The sequence below is a fragment of the Phoca vitulina genome, unplaced genomic scaffold (assembly GCF_004348235.1).
Source record: "Phoca vitulina isolate PV1807 unplaced genomic scaffold, GSC_HSeal_1.0 scaffold25, whole genome shotgun sequence".
NCBI classification, from domain to species: Eukaryota; Metazoa; Chordata; class Mammalia; order Carnivora; family Phocidae; genus Phoca; species Phoca vitulina.
The window spans coordinates 45,926,767-45,932,766 of NW_022589728.1; the positions used below are offsets into that span (position 1 = coordinate 45,926,767).

Consider the following 6,000-nt stretch of genomic DNA (forward strand, 5'->3'; position numbering starts at 1 on the left):
ACATTGATACACAGAGAAAATTTAGGGTAGCTCATAATTCTAAAAAAATTATTTTATTTTTTTCTGAGCACCCTGGTTTTCCCAAGGGCTTTATTTGGGCAGACCTGGGGACAGGGAGGCTCTGCATCTAAAAGAAGGTGTTGGGCCTCTTGGTGGTGAAGCCTGGCTTGTGCTGGCCATGCAGGACCCAGTGAGGCAGCGGGAACTTGATCTTGGAGTCCTGGAACTGCTTGACGGCGGGTCGGCGGCACTTGCTGCCTGCAGTCTCCTTCACCTTCATGATCTGGATCGAGTGGGCCCGGTGGGGTGCCAGAGCCCACATCTCAGCACAGGGGACAACGCCTGCAGTGGTCAGCTCCCGGCCGTGTTGTGGGAGCCCTTGTGGGAATCATAGCACAGCCAGATGCCAACATTCTTTACCCACAAGGGAGATTTCTCCAACCCCTGTCCACAGTCAACAATTTCCCCTGAAGACTGCATCTTCTTCAGCTGAGACACAAAGTGCCAGAAGCAGAACTTGGTGACCACATGATTAGGTGCAGAGATTCGCACCCGATAGAGGGGTGGAGTGCGACATTTGGGGTGGGCAGGCAGCTCCCCACCACTTGTACTCTTGCAGTGTGCCCGAGGCCTTCAAGTCGTTCTCTCTGCCCTCCCTGCCACCCCAGAAAGGATTAGAATAGCTCATAATTTTAATAGACATGACACACGTCAATCATGTCTTTAATTTCCCTTCTTCTTTCCTCCCTTTTTTGTTCATTTGAATAACATACGTGACAGATGTCCATTGACAAATGAATGGATAAAGAAGACATGGCAGATATATATACAATGGGATATTACTCGGCCATCCAAAAGAATGAAATCTTGCCATTTGCAATGATGTGTGGATGGAAAGAGAGTGTATTATGCTAAGTGAAATAAGTCAGAGAAAGACAAATATCATATGATTTCACTCATACGTGGAATTTAAGAAACAAAACTGATGAACATAGGGAAAAGGAAGGAAAAATAAAATAAGACAGAGAGGGAGACAAACCATAAGAGACTCTTAACTCTAGGAAACAAACTGAGGGTTGCTGGAGGGGAGGTGGGGGGGGGGATGGGGAAACTGGGTGATGGACATTAAGGAGGGCACTTAATGGGATGAGCACTGGGTGTTATATGCAACTGATGAATCTCTAAATTCTACCTCTGAAACTAATAATACACCATATGTTAATTAAATTGAATTTAAATTAAAAAATTTAAAAACAAAAACCATACTGGGTGACAAGAGAGAACAAATCAGACACAATCCATGTCTGAACAGTCACAGAAGCGAGAGTAAAAATTTGAGTCGGATGCTTACTTAGCCTGTGACAAAGTTATATGCCACACTGGTGTTTTAAAGGGGCACATTGCCTAAAACCCTCAGAAGTGCCTCTAATCACATGACCTTGACAGTCTATTGCTGCTTCCAGTAGGTCTTCATCTTTGACCCCATTTCCGGCCTGGCTTCCATCACTTTTGCTTGCATACTGAACCCTCCTACTCCTTTTCCATCCCACTCTCTTGGTCTCACCAATTCCAATCTGCCTGCTTTTCCATTCTAGCTTCTGAACTTTGCATACCAGCTAACCTCAAATTTGCAACCCCATTATTCATTTCTTACTGATTTCTAACATAGCTATTCCCAGCATTTCCTGTTCTTCTAAGTTCCTAATGTCCACATTCTTTGACTCATTTTGTTCAACAAATACAAATTGAGAATCAACAATACGCCACCTGCTATGCTAGGCGATGGGCATTACAGTAGGGGACAAAACAGACCCAATCCCTGCCCTGACAGATCTTACTGTCTAGTGAGGGAAACAAAGATAGCTGCCCACCCATTCTGCTTTGCTGGAAACATCCAGGCCTTTGGCGAGCATCAACCTCTTCGTCTTCCCTTTCTCTATGTCATCCCTCTTTGCTTCTTCTTTGTCTCTACTTTTCCTACTATCTCAGAGGAAGAGTCAATCTTACTTACTTTCCCATATGAGCTCTTGAATTCATTCCCTTCTTCCCTCTTCCAATACCTTACTCCTTACGTTTCTTCATACTTTTTATTCTGAAATAAATGATATTATCTTAAACCCTTTAGACAGTCTGTATTAAATACAAAGCTGTATTTTGACTTTCTTTGATGAAAGAAATGCTGAGTACATTTGTTAATATCTTCAAATTCAGAATTGGCAGTTTCTTTGAGTGCTGATATTTTTTCTTTTTGAAATCTGTGTTCTGTCCCAAAATAATCAGCATAGGAGCCGGTGGATTAACATTCTTGGATCTGGTCTAAACATTCTAATGAATAGTTCCTTAGCAGATATGTCAGGATCCCTTCTTTTTAGATGATTTTATTGGATTGCCTTCCAGGTACTTTCTATTTCTATTTGCTATAAAAAAAGTCCCACACATATAGGCTTGGTTTTTCAGTTTTTAATCTTAGATTGGCTAGCAAATACAAGAAAACTTATTTTCCCTTTCTGATCTCCTAATTTTAGATTGGTAAGGAAGAGTATTTCAGTATCTAGGAATTCTTATAGAAATTTCCTGTTAGAGGGGCGCCTGGGTGGCTCAGTCATTAGGCGTCTGCCTTCGGCTCGGGTCATGATCCCAGGGTCCTGGGATCGGGCCCCGTATCGGGCTCCCTGCTCAGAGGAGAGCCTGCTTCTCTCTCTCCCGCTCCCCCTGCTGTGTTCCCTCTCTCGCTGTCTCTCTCTGTCAAATAAAAAAAAAAAAAGAAAAGAAAAGAAATTTCCTGTTAGATTTAGTAATTACTTCTCATACACAATTTACTGCACCAATTCGTGAAAACCTCTCTCCCATAGGTGATGTCACCCACTACTTTACTGTGATCATAACCTGGAAAATCCTGAGTGTGTGGTCTTTCAATTCCAGTGCCTTATTTTTCAGAGAGAGGGTGTCAGAAACATCTGGTTCCTCTTTTTAAAATACTACTTTTAAAAAAGGGCATCACATGAAACAAGTTTGGGAAGGTGAAGAGAACATCACTGATGGCTTTATTTCACCATTGGTCTTCAAGCCAGCATTTCTTCTTCAGGGACACAGAATATGGGAGCTAGAAGCACTAATATATTGTATTTTTATTGCTGTTGACACAATGTGACAGTGAGCTATTGTAGAGATTTGTGGGAAAACTGAGAAATAAATCCAGTCGAACAGGTAAGGCCCTTCAGATACTTGAGGTATGGGTCCTACACTATAATAAGAATCTCAGACCTCGGTCCTTCTTTCAGGGTACCTTCAATACATGTATTACAGGAGACAGGATGCAAGGGCTGTTGGTATCTACCCCTGGTATAATGTACCTTCCTTCTCTGGGTCAGGGAAGAGGCTCCACTTTTGACTACATCCTCAGTGTCCCAGTTGCCCATTTTCTTTAATGATCATGATTGGCACTTTCCCAGAGCCTCAAGTACCTAGGACCTCTTGGTACAGAAGCAGGCTCAAGCTAATTGAGAGCAGCCCTGGGGCCGAGAAAGCAGTGGAGATGAACTGAAGCAAAGGAGCCAGCTCCAATCAGGGAGAGGCCGGCAGTTAAAATCATTGAGTCAAAGCGACAAGGTGAATTTCAGTTCACTTTGTAGTGTGTCTATATGCAAAGGGTCTAGTCCAAGGGACCTGGGGCAATGTGTAGGAGACGCTTCTGGGGATGAGCATCTTAAGGCAGTAAGGGGGTATGTGAATCTTAGATGAGAGAGGCCCTTTCAAATTCTGGAAGCAGATGTGTAGCCCCATGAAAAGGGTCTTCTGTGAGCCAGATGTGGGAGTCATAAGGGAGTCAAAATCCTAGATGACACAGCTGAAGTACGGAGACCTTTAGTTCCAGTAAGGATGTGGAGTGGGGGACATCTAGAATCTGGGACTTGGGTCAAAGGCTCATCAGACCATTTGGCTACATGGTGATGAGTTAGAGCTCTGACAACTCTGCTGTAAAGTCCAGACCAAATGTGACCAATTCCAAATGCCTCTGGAGCTATCCTGACTGATGGCTTTTCATTGGCCATGGGAGGGGGGTGGAACCGCTTCCTGGCACCAGCGTCTGCTCATCTGGAACGGCAGGCAAGAAGCTAAAGTGGGGGCAAAGGTTGGCAGTAACTGACCTGGAACCACAGGTCAAAGCTTATCATCTGGTACACACATCTGTGCGCATGCACAACACCCATGGGCTAGAAAGGCTGCCCCATTATTAGTGGTGCAACATATGACCAAGGCATTAGCAAGGAACAGAAACCAGATCATTCAGGAATAGGCATGAGCGCTGGCCCACACATAAGCCAAAAACCAGTTGGGTAAATGGAATACCAGAGGGTTTCCTTCTTTTGCAGCAAGGTCTACAGGCCTTATACCACCTGGTTCTAAAGGGCCACATTTTGGCAGAGCAAGTAACAGGATGGAGCCTGAAAGAAACAAGAAGAAAAGATTTAAAAGAAAAAAACTAGGAAGTTCCATTCTGTTGGCTCAAAAAAGTACCACTCGCATAATTACAAAAAGCCTGACTTGGCAACCATTCATGAGTAAAAAGACCTGGGGACTTTGTTGGTAACAAGCTCAACATGACTGAGTTGTGATATGGTTGTTGCAAAACAAACAAACAAACAAACAAACAAACAAAACCAAAAACACACACACAAAAAAACCCCAAAGCCAATGAAATCTTCAATTGCATCAGCAAAATATAGTGTCCAGATAAAGGGAGGCAATGGTCCCACTGAACTCAGCAGTGGTAAGGTCTCATCTGGAGGCTTATATCTAAGCACCTTTTAAAGACAGACATATATAAACCAGCATGAATCCAGAGAAAGACAATTAGGCCATAGAAAAATCTGGAAACCATGTCACCTGATACATGATTAGAAAAACTGGTTGTGCTTGGACAAAAGAGAAAAGACTGGGGCAGGAATGTGTCTTCCAACACATCAAGGATCGTCTGATGAGAGGAATATCTTGAAGGTTTGTTAATCCAGAGGACAAACAGACTGAGATGAGAACTGGGTTTCAGCTTACGGACAAGCAGACATTTTAAAGAAGCAAACCCAGATGACGATAAAACTACTTTCCAAAATCATGAACTATCTGTTACTGAATATGTTCAGATCGAATTTGAATGGTCCTATAAGGGGTCCTAATTTTGTGTACGTGGATTGGGCAGGGGAGGCCCACATAAGAGGAGTAAGGGGGCTGGATTAGCCCTAGGAGTCCATAATTACTCTCCACCTCCAGTCTTTCCACCTGAACGCCATCCCTTCCCATTTCTTCCAGAGTTTGCTTCCTTGACCGCCCCCGCCTTGTCTAGTATCTTAACATTTTCTCCTTCCAAAAATCCTTTCCAATTTTTATTTTTAAAGAAAGGAACAATCTTCATTTGATCTTTTGTTTTTGCTTAGAGTGGAGTACTATTATTGCTTTTACCTGTTCAGCATCTTTGTATTTGGAAATGGTATCCCGATTTCTTTGGGTGAATACCCCCCTCACTCTTGGGTCATAAGATTAGAGTGGTATTAACCACCACCACTCCTAGGGGTGATCATATGACCTTTGCCTGGCCTACTAGTATTTCAGACAGTGATTAATTCAGGGATGGGCATGTGACCTAAGCTGTCCAGTAAGAATCAATTCTAAGGGTTTTTTTTACTGGAATTATTAGGACATGCTGGGACCACTTGTTTGTTCATTGTAAAGCTGGAGCTGCCAGAAGCCAGCATGTGGAAAGAGTCTGCAAGAGAATGAAGCCAGCACAGAGAAGTGGGTGTGGAGGTGGAGAAAGAGAAAGAATATCCTGATGATATTGTTGAATCTCTGGACTTTCCAGTTACTCAAGCCAATAAACTTCCTCTTTGGTTTAAATCTCTGTCTCTTGAAACCAAAATAGTCTGAACAATATGTTTGGGCTCTCTGTTTCTTTCTAACTTCTCTCGTTCTTCTCACTTCTTTACATGGTGTCCGGGGCCCATG

The 6,000-nt window shown here is 43.2% G+C and overlaps 1 pseudogene; it reads right to left on the reverse strand.

The window, feature by feature from the left end:
* Positions 1 to 127: 127 nt before the first annotated feature.
* LOC116643276 lies at positions 128 to 688 on the reverse strand (annotated as a pseudogene).
* Between the last annotated feature and the right edge of the window lie 5,312 nt (positions 689 to 6,000).